Below are 13320 nucleotides of genomic sequence, written 5' to 3'. Positions count from 1 at the left end.
CGTTTATTGAAAAGGAAAGAAACCTTAAATACAGGCTTACAACACAAATGGAGGAACCCCGGAGGGCAGAAGTTCGCTACCAATGGTCTACATTCCAGACCCAATGTTCTACATTCGTGCATCTAAGTTGTTAACGCCCAATATGCAGGATACACAAACAAGGAACTTCCCTTAAGCATTCAGAAGGGTGGATACCGGCAGGGAATCTGAATAGGGAGGACATCTGATCAAGGTCAGCAAGCAAGGGCGCAGCCACTCACAGTCGGGGGCCAGGGCCCATGGCGCCCACACCATGTCCTCCCTCCTCCTACCCCAAGTCCTCTCTCCCAAACCACCCAAAACATCTCCACATCCCCCAAATCCAGGTCTCCCATGGGCAGTAAGCAGAGCCTGGCACACTGAGCCTAGGCAGGTACAAGCCCCTTCCCATTATACCAAGGCTGAGCAAGGCATCACACCATAGGCATCAGATTCCCAAAAACCCTGGTGCATGTACCAGGGACAGATCCAGATCCCCCTGCCTGGGTGCCCCCAGAATATTTTGAGCCAAACAACCATCTTCCATATCCAGACAGCCTAGTCCAGTCCCATGGGGGCTCCACAGCTTCTATTCTATATAGTTCATGGGATTCCACTAGTGTGTGCAGTCATCTAACAAGGAAAGACCCTAAGGAGGGTGTAGTGGGTAGCTATTCCAGCTTCGGTCTGGAAATTCCAACCCTCATTGAGGCTTTGGTAACTATCACGCCTACAAGACAGGGCCACGGGAGGGCCCTGAAGACCCGAGATCAGGATATGCCACCCTCTCCTGTTTCTTGGACCCTGGACGCTAGAGTTAGACTGAGGAGAGTTCTCTAGAGAACGCGGCCACAGGACTGTGCTATATCTTTTCCAGAACCTGCAACCTACCTATCCCTTCATTTGTAAGTTACACCAATGAATAAATCTCCCTTTTAACTATGTGGAGTGGCCTTAATAATTTCACCAATAGGAGGGACACATGAATGACCCAGCAAAAGAGAAGTGGATGAGATCTACATGGGTGTGTGTGGGGGGGGTTGCAGAAGGTGAGGAGTAGGGGAGGAGAACATAAGGAAATTGGAGGGTCAAGCTGGAACAGGCACAGAGTGGGAGGACAAGGAGGGAGATACCATGATAGATGAGTATAGATTTTTTTTTTTTTGGATTTTCGAGATAGGGTTTCTCTATGTAGCTTTGTGCCTTTCCTGGGACTCACTTGGTAGCCCAGGCTGGCCTCGAACTCACAGAAATCTGCCTGGCTCTGCCTCCCAAGTGCTGGGATTAAAGGCATGTGCCACCACTGCCCGGCAAGTATAGATATTTTTAATTGAGTTTATGTTATAAGAACTGAATGAAAACCATATTTAACATTCAAACACCACAGTGAAAATGATTCAACTAGTTTTGTTATTCAACTCTAAGCTAAAATATTAATTATGACCATTTTCAATGTTCAACTAAATGTCATAATATTGTTATAAGCCATTCAATTATCATACTATTGTTTGAATGATCATAATATATATTTATTTTTAAAGGCAGTGATTACTGCAATAGGTATGAAGTAAAACATCAATCACCACTAAAATGCCTCTCTAAGCAAGGAAATGTGTGAGTTGGCATGCTATTCAAAAACTACATGGTAGTTGACAGGTGTTCAGGCAGGAAACAAATCAGTAACAAAAATATATTAAAAGTAAAACACTAACATACTTTATTGTTTAAATGTTTTAGTTATTTGATTTAGTCATATTAACTTGAATACCTAACATTCATAAACATGTAATAATGATGAATGCTGTACATTGATGATTATTAAAAAGGAAAAACAATTTATTTCTCTTTGTCTATGTATTCCTATTTTGAAAATATAAGAACATACTAGATCTTTGTTAACAAACACTGCAGCCTAATACAAAAGTACCACCTTGCAGTTTAATTATAATACTCATCATTGTAAATAAGAAACTAATTTACTTCAACACCTATATGTTTATTGGACTGAACTTCTATTTATTCAGAATGAATTCTTTCTTATTACAAAATTAATAGAATTCTAATTAAACACATTATACAAGGAAATTAATTATCTTATGTTAGACAAGGAAACAGTATCCAAGAATGAAGTATTACATTTGATGACCATTAAGAAAATCTGAACTTATAGATAATTGATATCATTAAATAGATCTTAACCTATAAATCCAAATTTGATCACAAGCATTTAAATATTTTTATTAGCATCACCTTACACTACATATATAACTTATATAAAATTTTATGAATTTAATTAAGCATCCTAATTGAATTAATTAATAAGATACTTATTTATGAAGTCACATAGATATAGGATCACATGCAAAATTAATAAGTCCTTTAAAGTGAACATCTTACCTTGGATTTCTTGCCATTTTCAGGAGAAAGATATTTGAGAATAGCTGGTTGTTTTTAGGAAGTATGTTTGGCTGCGCTGTTGTGTCAGTACCGCCTCATAATGATGGTCATTAATCATTTATTATAGTAGAAAGAGACTAATTAATAGTTAAATAATAGATAATTCAAGGCAATGAAATTAAAATAGTAGTATCTACTTAATTGAGTTGTGGTGAAGATTAAGGTAATATGTACAAAAAATTTGAAAAGCTTTTAGCTCTGGGAGTCCAATCAGTGAGAGAGAAGACGTATTATATGAGCAAGAGATATGGAGACCATGATTGGAAAAAGCACAGGGACAAATAGTCAAACTATCGGAAACACATGAGCTGTAAACCAATGGCTGAGGAGGCCCCATGGAAGTGGACCAGGCACTCTGGATAAGTGAGACAGTTGATGAGCTTGAACTATTTGGGAGGCCCCCGGGGCAGTGGGACCTGTCCTTGGTGCATAAGCTGGCTTTTTGGAACCTAGGGCCTATGATGAGACACTTTGCTCAGCCTTGGTGCCAGGAGGAGAGGACTGGACCTGCCTGAACTGAATCTAACAGGCTGGGCTGACTACCCAGGGGAGACCTTGCTTTGCAGGAGGTAGGAGTGGGGGATGGATTGCGGGGGAGGGCTGGGGATGAGAGGAGGGAGGATGGGGGAATCAATGGCTGATATTTAAAAATTAAATTAACTATAAAATAAAAATATTTATAATGAAAAAAGAAGTGTCAGATAAAAATAATCTTTCTAGAAACTTTGATCTCAAGCTCTCGATACCTAATCAGATATATAAACTGACTTCACCTCCCCTAAGATTAGATTGATCAAATCCAAAAATCTAAGCTTATATATGGGTGCTGTTTGTGGAACTCTATTATGAAACAATATGAAAATAACATATTTATTTATTTTCCTGAAATTTTATAAATTCCAGGATACTTATAGCTAAATTTGATTAAATATTCAATATTTAGTTCTTAATTTTTAAAAGATTAATATTTTAACATCAGCATAACCTAATAGTAACATTTTAAATTATATTTTTCAGATAGGTTATGGTGATTTTGCACTTCTAAAATTATCCTTTGAGTAAGAATGAAGAAGTATTTTTTGAAGATGCATAAATATTTATAATGAATTCTAGCTGCTTTCAACCCCCATTCTCTTCTATCTTAATTTTCCCTCTCTGGCTGGACAGCTTTCTAACAAAAACCCCTAATATTTTCATAGGGTTTTTCTTTTTTTTTTAGTGTGTGACCTACTGAAATAACTTCCATATTTGTGGTCACATACTGGTAGAGAGTTATTTACTTCAGTGGCTGTGCTACTGGGGAAAACGACATCATCTCCTGCAACAACTATTAATGCCAATACTACCTCAGGTAGAGATGAGGTACATGTACCCCTCCCCAACCCAAGATGAAATGTGGACTCACCCAGTCTTGTGCCTGTCTTGTGTAAATAGTCAATACTGCAGTGAGTTCATGAGTGCATTAGCTCTGTTGTATCCAAAAGTTGTTTTGCTGCACTTCTCCACATCTTCTGGCTCTTACATTCTCTGCACTCCCTTCTGTGATATTCCATGAGACTTGGAGAGGGTGAGGTAGATGTCTTATTTATGTAGTAGTATTTGCTCTGCCCATGATGTTGGGCTATATGGCCTGAAGGAGGCAGTGCTTCATGCCTTTGTATGGGACCTCTTAAAAGGAAAGAGATATTGGGTCACAAGGACACTTCTCCCTGCTTCCTGCTGCCTGCTGTAATCACATTGCCACGTGGATTCACTCCCAACCAGATCAGAGGACAACTTCAGCTGTCTACCAAGTTCTATATTCATGAGTATATTTTCTCAATGTATATTCTAATAAATTTCTTAATACTCCTTAGGCAGACGCCCGTGGATTTCCCACAATATCTGGTTCCCAACATGGGGAAGAACCCATGACCATGGGATTAAGAGTCCCATGCTCTACCTACTGAGGTGGCTCAGTGATTAAGAGCACTGACTGAGATTCCAGAGGAACTAGGTTCAATTCCCAGGCTGGCTGGCCAGTGTCTAATCATGCCAGGAGAATAAATGATAGATAGATAGATAGATAGATAGATAGATAGATAGATAGATAGATATAAATAGATAAATGGAAGAAAAGACCACATGATTCCCCCTCTTCCCTTTTAAGGGGTCACATACAGCATCAAGAAGCATCACCTCCTTTGAGCCATATAGCCCAAGGTCATGGGTGGAGCAAATACCACTTCACATTTATGATCATCTGTGCTTGGCATTTGGTGCCATCAATGATTTTTGTGTTACCTAATACCTGCTGCAGTACTGCTTGCCCAGTGAAGGCTGGGTGCAACACTAATTCATGGGAATAAACATGAATGTTTTAAGGCAGACTGAGATCATGGCCATACAATTTCATTGTTTCAATTTAAATTTAGGATAGAAAAAAGAAAAATCAATTTGAAAATTTTTCAAAAAATTAAAAATAGAATTACCATATGACCCAGCAATTCCAAGCCTGGGCATATACACTGAGAAATCCATACTCTACCATAAAGCTATTGGCACCTGTGGCTGGAGAATTTCTCTCCAGCTCCCTCCAAGTCCCAGCAGTCCAACAGCCCACTTATAAAATAAACACACAGATGCTTATATTATTTAAACTGTTTGGCCTAATGGCTCAGGCTTCTAGCTATGTAGTTTTTACATCTTAAATTAATTCATTTTTATAAATCTATACCTTACCATGTGGCTCATGGCTTACTGGCATCTTCACATGCTGCTTGTCATGACAGTGGCTTGCAGTGTCTCCCTCCTCAGATTCCACTTGACAGAATTCTCTCAATTCTCCTCTCTGTTAGTCCCGTCTATACTTCCTGCCTGGCAACTGGCCAATCAGTGTTTTATTTATTGACCAATCAGAGCAATTTGACATACAGACCATCCCACAGCAGGCACCCTTGTGTTTATTGCTATTTTCTTCACTATATTGAAGAAATAGAATCAATATGCATGTTCATCAACAGATGAATGGACAATGAAATTTGATTTGCTATTATCTTAGTTTGTGTTCTATTACTGTGAAGAGACACTATGATCAAAGCAACTTATGAAAGAAAACATTTCATTGCAGGCTTGCTTGCAGTATCAGAAGGTTAGTCCTTTATCATCATGGAGATATACATGACAAAAGACATGCAGACATGCATGGCACTAGAGGAGTTGCTGGGAGATAACTATCTTGATCCTTAGGTAGGAGGCAGAGTGTAGCCTGGTGTGATCTTTTGAACCCTCCAAGCCCACTCTCAGTTCCAGACTTCTTCCAACAAGGCAACATTTCCTAATCCTTCCTGAACACTTCAAAAAGGTAGAAAACAAATATTCAAATAATATTAGCCTATGGGGACCATTTTCATCCAAACTACCACCCCAACTGATGAACAATAATAAATCTATGTAGCATTCCTTGGGTATATGCCAAGAGTGGTATGGCTGGGTCTTGAGGTATATTGACTCCTAATTTTCTGAGAAACTGCCATACTGATTTCCATAGTGGTTGTACAAGTTTGCATTCCCACTAAGAGTGGAGGAGTGTTCCCTTTACTCCGAATCCTCTCCAACATTGACTGTCATTAGTGTTTTTGATCATTGCCATTCTGACAGGTGTAAGGTGGTATCTCAGAGTTGTTCTGATTTGCATTTCTCTGATGATTAAGGATATTGAGCATTTATTTAAATGTCTTTCAGCCATTTGTGATTCTTCTTTTGAGAATTTGAGAATTCTCTGTGTTTAGACATTATCTCAAGATGGAGAAGAAAGAAATATAGAGCAATTATTTCCTAAGTACAGAATCTCTGTTTTATGTGATGGAAAAGTCCCACAAATGGACAGTAATATCAGGACATAATATCATGAATGTAATAAATCAATACAATTAATGTAATTAATGAATATCATAAATATAATTATTGGATAAATAATGAGAATGTAATCAATGAATACCACAAATGTAATTAATATCATGAGTGTAATGTAATTTCTTTTCAGTTTTTTTTTTTTTTTTTTTTTTTTTTTTACTCAGGGTTTCTCTGTGTAGCTTTGCTCCTTTCCTGGATCTCACTCTGTAGACTAGACTAGCCTTGAACTCACAAAGATCCACCTGGCTCTGCCTCCCAAGTGCTGGGATTAAAGGCATTTAAAGGCATGTGCTACCACCACCAGGTGAATGTAATTTTTTTAAAGTTAAAATAAATAAATAAATAAACTAACAAAATTTTAAAATATAAATAAATAAATAAATCTATTTATATATTTTCCAGTTTCAACTATTGTAATATAGTAATAGAAAGTAAACTAATGCATATATATCTATAACAATAGTTAGGAAGGTTTAAGCACCAAGGCTTTCTTTCTTTTAATTAATGATTTAAATCCATGTCCTATATATTACCAATATGTTAGTCATAATCATATTAAATAGAAAAATACATTGCAAAATTTTGTGAAATATGACAGGCACACATAAATGGAATCTATTTGTGGTGGGATAATGCTTTTGTACACTGGTTTATTAAAATGCTAATTGGCCAGTAGCCAGGCAGGAAATATAAGTGGGGCAAAGAGACGAAGAGAATGCTGGGAAGACAAAGGGCTGAGTAAGGAGTCACCAGCAAGACACAGAGGAAGCAAGAGAACAATACAGAACTAAGAAAAGGTACAAAGTGATGTAGTTAAACATAAATAAGAATTATGGGTTAATTTAAGTGCAAGTACTAGTTGATAATAAGCCTGAGCTAGTGGCTGAGCAGTTATAAATAATATACTCTTCTGAGTGATTATTTTGTAACTGGGCCACAGGACTGTGGGGGCTAGGAGGACTGGAGAAACCATCTGACTCTATCTACCACTAGTTTATTATCTAGTCATTCACTGACTATAAAATTCTCTCTCTAACAATACACAATCAAAAAAAGAAAAAATCCAAGGAGGTTTGCAGTATTATTAGAACTATTCTGCTCCTTTAAAGTACTAAAGAGTAAATAATGCTGGTTAATTTATACAGGGACTCAAAAAATGCAATTAAAATTTCATTCCTAATAAAAATACTATAGAAATGATCCCTTTGAAATATTATACCACACAATCCTATAGGCCAAGCAGTTATAGAAAGATCAAATATAACTCTAAAGGATTTGCTAAATAAACAAAAAGATGTAACAAAAACCCTAGAAATAGATTACATAACGCTCTATTAACTTCAAATTTTTTCAGTGCTAATGAGAAAGAAACAACAGCTGCAGAGAAACATTGGATAATAGAGAAAAACTATAAAATTAAATCAGCCTGTATACTTTAAAGATGCACTGATCTCAGAATGGAAATCAGGATATGTAATACGTTGGGGATGAGGTTTTGCTTTTGTTTCTACAGGAGAAGATATGCTATTGATACCTTCAAAACTGATAAAGGCTTGATATGAACAAGAGAGACCTCTTAATTAGAAGATGTGATAGTTCATCAACCTGCATGACTATTTAATTTAAACTAACTTATACCATTAACAAATGCTTATCAACTAATCAGATAAAACGTGCCAAAGGGGAACCTCTCCAAAGTTAAGATTGGGGAAGGGTTTTTGTTTTTGTCTCTCAAGAGAGTGAAGGCTAAGGAATCTGAAGAACACTGGACAAATGAGACATCTGTAGAAAAAAGACAAATGATACAGAAAAAAAAAAAAAACAAGAAAAAGCATCAATTGGCCTATTGGTATATCACATATCTAACAGGATAAAATTTTGTGACTTCCTAAATGTTTGTTTCTGCTATTATCTACAGATACATAATGCAAATTGCCTTTATGTAGTCCTAGTTCAATTAAAAATTAAAGCTGGCTTTGGATTTGAAGCATGGTTCTCTCCTGTAAATCCAATCATGCTTCTTAAAAGGAAAATCCAAAATTTCTGTATCACGTCAGAAAAGCCACCTGATATGGGACAGAAGAAAACCAATATTAAGGGACTGTTCCATTGCCACTAATCTCATAATTTTTTGGGTTTTCTTTTCTTGGCTCTTTAAAACTTTTCTTTTTCTTTTTTTTTTTTTTTTTTTTTTTTTTTTTTTTTTTTTTTTTGGTTTTTCGAGACAGGGTTTCTCTGCGTAGCTTTGCACCTTTCCTGGAGCTCACTTGGTAGCCCAGGCTGGCCTCGAACTCACAGAGATCCTCCTGGCTCTGCCTCCCGAGTGCTGGGATTAAAGGCATGCGCCACCACCGCCCGGCTTAAAACTTTTCTTAATGTATGAAATTTATATAAAAAGGTACAGGACTTGTATAAGTATTTTCAACTTTTGTCATGACGAAAATGGTCATATAGAGTACTAACTAATCCTAGAAAAAAGGCTTTATCTAGCTTTCTGTACATGATTTCAGGTTTGAGTCTCTATCAGTTTTCTTCAGGGGACCATGACCATGTGTGCCACTGAATTTGAAGTCTCCAAAAAGATGATGGAGCCCCACAATGACAATTCCCTCAGGGCGGTGATAATACCACTAAGCTAACAAACAACACCCAAAGATCAGCTTTGGGTTACAAACTGCTCAGGACAATTTTGAGATGGCTAGTTGAGATGGTCTAGCCTCACAGACTACTCGAACAAGAACTTGAGACAAGCCCTACATTATCCAATTATGCAGAGAAGGGACAACAAATGGTACAGCTACCTCTCCCAAGACTTGACAATTAATCCCAAATTCTTCTTTTCAGGACCCACTAAAGATGCCTTCACTCCCAGGCAGCAGGAAGTAATTTTAAGAACATGATGCCCACATTCCCAAGAGGTGGAGTGAGTGGTTATTTGGTCTTTTAACAAGTTATGAATAATTGTCATTGTTTAGGATGGTTGATTACAAGTTTTTAATTGATAATAGTTAAGAAAAAAGATAAACAAAGGAAATTAGATTTGGGATTCTTGTTTTTAAAAAAGAGGCTATAGATAAGAGATAGATTATTGGATCTACCTTGAAAAAAAGATATAGAAATGATGAATAAAGGGTGTATAATTGAATCTACTCTGAAAAAAGAGAAATGATAGAATAAAAGAGATTATTATATCTACTAAAAAAAGATATAGAAATGATGGATAAAGGGTAGGATACTGAATCTACTCTGAAAAGAAAAAAGAAAGAATATGGATATAACTAGATAAAAAGGTAGATTATTGAATTTACATTTAGAACGCAACTACTAGTTTTAAATATTCTATATTAGATTGGATTTGTGTATATTGTATACAAATTATGTATATTGATACAAATTTGAGTTTGATTTTGCTAGAAAATACTGTACATATAATTCTAATCTTTTTCAATGCATTGTACCTATACAGCTCATTTAACAATATAATGCAATTTTCTAGTCCTTGAAAGTTATTTACCACTGTTTAGAATGATAAAGAAATGCAGGTTAGTAGTTAGTCATTACAATTGAACTTGTAATCATATTAGGCATGTTTTCAAAGTCAAGTAGAAATGTATTTAAGCTAAACAGGTCATCTTCAAATACTTCAGAGATCTGAAGAATATGGCATTTAAGAAGTTTTAATAACATAGGTTCATTTTTTATGACAATGAAACATGTCTGATCCTGGCAGCACTAATCCACTTCAGACAAGATGATGGGCATCGAAGAAACTCCTTATGGGATTTAATTTCTTTGTGGCAAAAGTTAGCCACTGGGCAAGAAAATAGCCTTGCCTCCACTGCTGACCGTATGCTGTCCAAAATGGACAAGCAGGACACACACACAAAAAAGGACTGCCAATCCTTGCCAAGTAAGGAAAGCCCTTTAGAAAATCCTGCTTCACAGATGAGTCTGTGAGATATGCTAGGCCTATAGGCCGAAGATGAATACCCCAACATTGCAGAGGAATCTTGAGTGACTGTCCAGGCAGCCAGATATTTCTGTCATTCTTCACAATTTTTGGAAATCGCTTGTTTGCACTTCCTGTATACTTAGGTAATATTATTTTCTTCTCACGTCTCTGAGGGAGTTGAAGATTAGCTAGTTATAGTTTTCCTTGTCAAGAAGTTCAGAAAAGAAATTCACTAAAGAGGTGTCAAGTGAATAAATTTGAAAAACATCAAAAGATAGTTTTCAGTTGATAATACAAGTTAAGATAGAAAGTTAACTAGGTATATTTTCAACACCAAAATAGAATAGATAATTGAATATGTTCACTGAATTTGTCAAATGCAAATGGGCTAGACATTATTGATGTGTTTATTGGCTGTATATATTGTATATAGTTATTGTACTTATTGTATATAGTTTTTCTTATATTAGTTACAACTTTTTTATTTTAGACAAAAAAGGGGAAATGTGGTAATATTTTATTTGTGCTCTAACAAACAAACCTTGCCTGGGGATCAGAGGAAAAAGCCAGCCACTATATTTAACATAGAGGTGAGACACTGGTAGCACACGTCTTTAATCAGCATTCGGGAGACAGAGATTCATCTGGATCTCTGTGAGTTCAAGGCCACACTGGCAACAGAGCCATATGTGCTGGCACATGCCTTTAATTCCAGCACAAGAGGTCTGGAGGTCTGTACAGAAAGAGAGGAAGTGATAGAGCTGGACAGAGAGAGGAAGCAAGTTGGCAGGGTGCATAAAGGTACATAAGGTGTGAGTATACAGGAAGTAGCTCTCTTGGGCTGAGGATTTCCTAGTGGTAAGAACTTGGAGCTGGCTTGTTCTATTCTTCTGATCAACAAATGGCATGGCAATTTAGAATTTTGTATTGGTACAGAATAGTTCTAAGTAAGGTACTCATTAGAATTTCTGAATACTAAAAGAGGTACAATTCTAGGTTTAAGAAGGCATTACTATTGTGGGAAATAATTGAACTGATATATATCTTGTACATTAATGTATAACAAATTTCTTTTGGAGACACAGGGATTCATAGCTATTATTTTTCCATTTTATATAACATAAAATATTAAATGCATCACCTTTAGAATTTGTAAGAGTTACATTTGCAAAATAAATCATACTGATGCTTTTGTATGTTTAAAAGCAGAAAATATTTAGTCTCTTGAGTGAAATGTACTTAAAATGCTTTATTGTTAGGAATGGATTAGAAAGTCAAAAGACTTACATATAACTAAGGAAGCTTAATAATTTTTAGTTAAAAAAAGTAGATAAAATCTTGCTTGTGGTAGAGGGAAAAATTGCCTACATTTAAATGGAAGAAATTTAATCTTGTGCTTAGAGAGATATTGAAAAAATAATCTATGTGCCACTTTCTGAAAAAAAATTCACTTTTGCATGAGGTAAAGACAAAATGTCTGCACAAATACCTATGTATATACACATATACACTACAAAATGATTACAGAAGAAAATGGCATGAATTTGAGAGTGTGTGGGAAATATATGAGGAGTTGGGGGTGTGTGAAAATGGTGTAAATCCAGTAGCCATGAATGAGAGTATCAAAAAATAAAATAATTAAAGAAAATTAATTCAGGCATGCTACCAATCAGATAATTATGTATTTCAACATTTTTTTATCATATGGTCCTGACTGGGGCATTGAGGGAATGAAGAAAAGAAAATAACAGGCATCTTGACAGAAAGCTTGGTTCTGGTGGTTAGAGCTAGAGAAACAACAACATCCTAGAAGCTCAGCTTGATTATCATAGAATCAAAGAGAGAGATGGGGTTAGTGTGTGGGGCTGGGCAGAAGTCGAGGTTATTACATACAGATAAAGATGATGGCAGGGCTTATGGTATTCAGTGGGACCAAGGAGGCAGGTTTAGCTAATATCAGTAGGATTCTCTGTAGGGGAGCAGTCTCCAGACCATAAATATCCAGGAGGGAGAAAGCTATCATGGACATATTCTGCACATACTGTCCATACTCATACTTGTTCCCCTAGAAAGGGTTGGCCATGCCTCTAATTCTCACCCTATCAGGAAAGGCTTTCCCATTCCTCCATGGATCTAAGGCTCTTGGGTTCTTGACATGGGTAGCTAATGTCAACAACACCCATTCATTTAGAATTACACACACTAATGGGTTTCTCTGTTCCATACAAACTATTGTTTGTTTTGTTTTGTTTTTATAATCTAACAGAAAGGTATTTATCTTTATTAAATATGAAGCCAGTGATGGTAGCTAATGTTTTTCTTTTTATTATAACTTGGGATACATGAGACCATTTCTCAAAACTAAATAGAAACATAACTTATTATTTAAGAGACTATTCCCGAAAACAGGCAGCACAAACATATCTATTTATTCTAGAAAGGGAAGCTATATGAGACTGACGTAATGATTGAACCAAAGGCAAACTTCGTGAAACACTGAGTTTTTATTGGGGTTACTAGCAGGACTATAGTGAGGACTGTTACTTACAGGTAAAAAGATGAGCCTAAAGTAGTTGATATTTGAAATGCCATCCCAACAGAAATGATGACTGAAGAAATCTTCACCTCGGCGGCTCTCTAAACACCTGACAGGCACTAGAACTAGTCTGAGAATCTGTTGGCAGCTTAACTGTCCAGAGTGTCCTCCTCTAGCATTTTACTGCTTCTATAAACTGGGCAAGGGCCCTTGGGAATCTTGGACAAAAGAGCTATGTAGTGAGACCCTGTCTCATAGCAACCTCTCTACCATAGCCATTGATATTCAAGTGCTTATGGCATGCTGATCACCTATTCTTTACACTTGAAATATTTTCCTTGTGTTATGAGGCTGAATCAGTCTTCATAATTAATACTTTGATAAGTCAATAATTACTATGGAAACATTCACCTTTCTTGAATTCCAAGTTAACTGCACTCATTACATTCTTCCCCTCAATCCT

Source organism: Peromyscus leucopus, chromosome X, assembly GCF_004664715.2.
Source record: "Peromyscus leucopus breed LL Stock chromosome X, UCI_PerLeu_2.1, whole genome shotgun sequence".
Classification (NCBI taxonomy): Eukaryota; Metazoa; Chordata; class Mammalia; order Rodentia; family Cricetidae; genus Peromyscus; species Peromyscus leucopus.
This window is presented reverse-complemented; position numbering follows the sequence as displayed.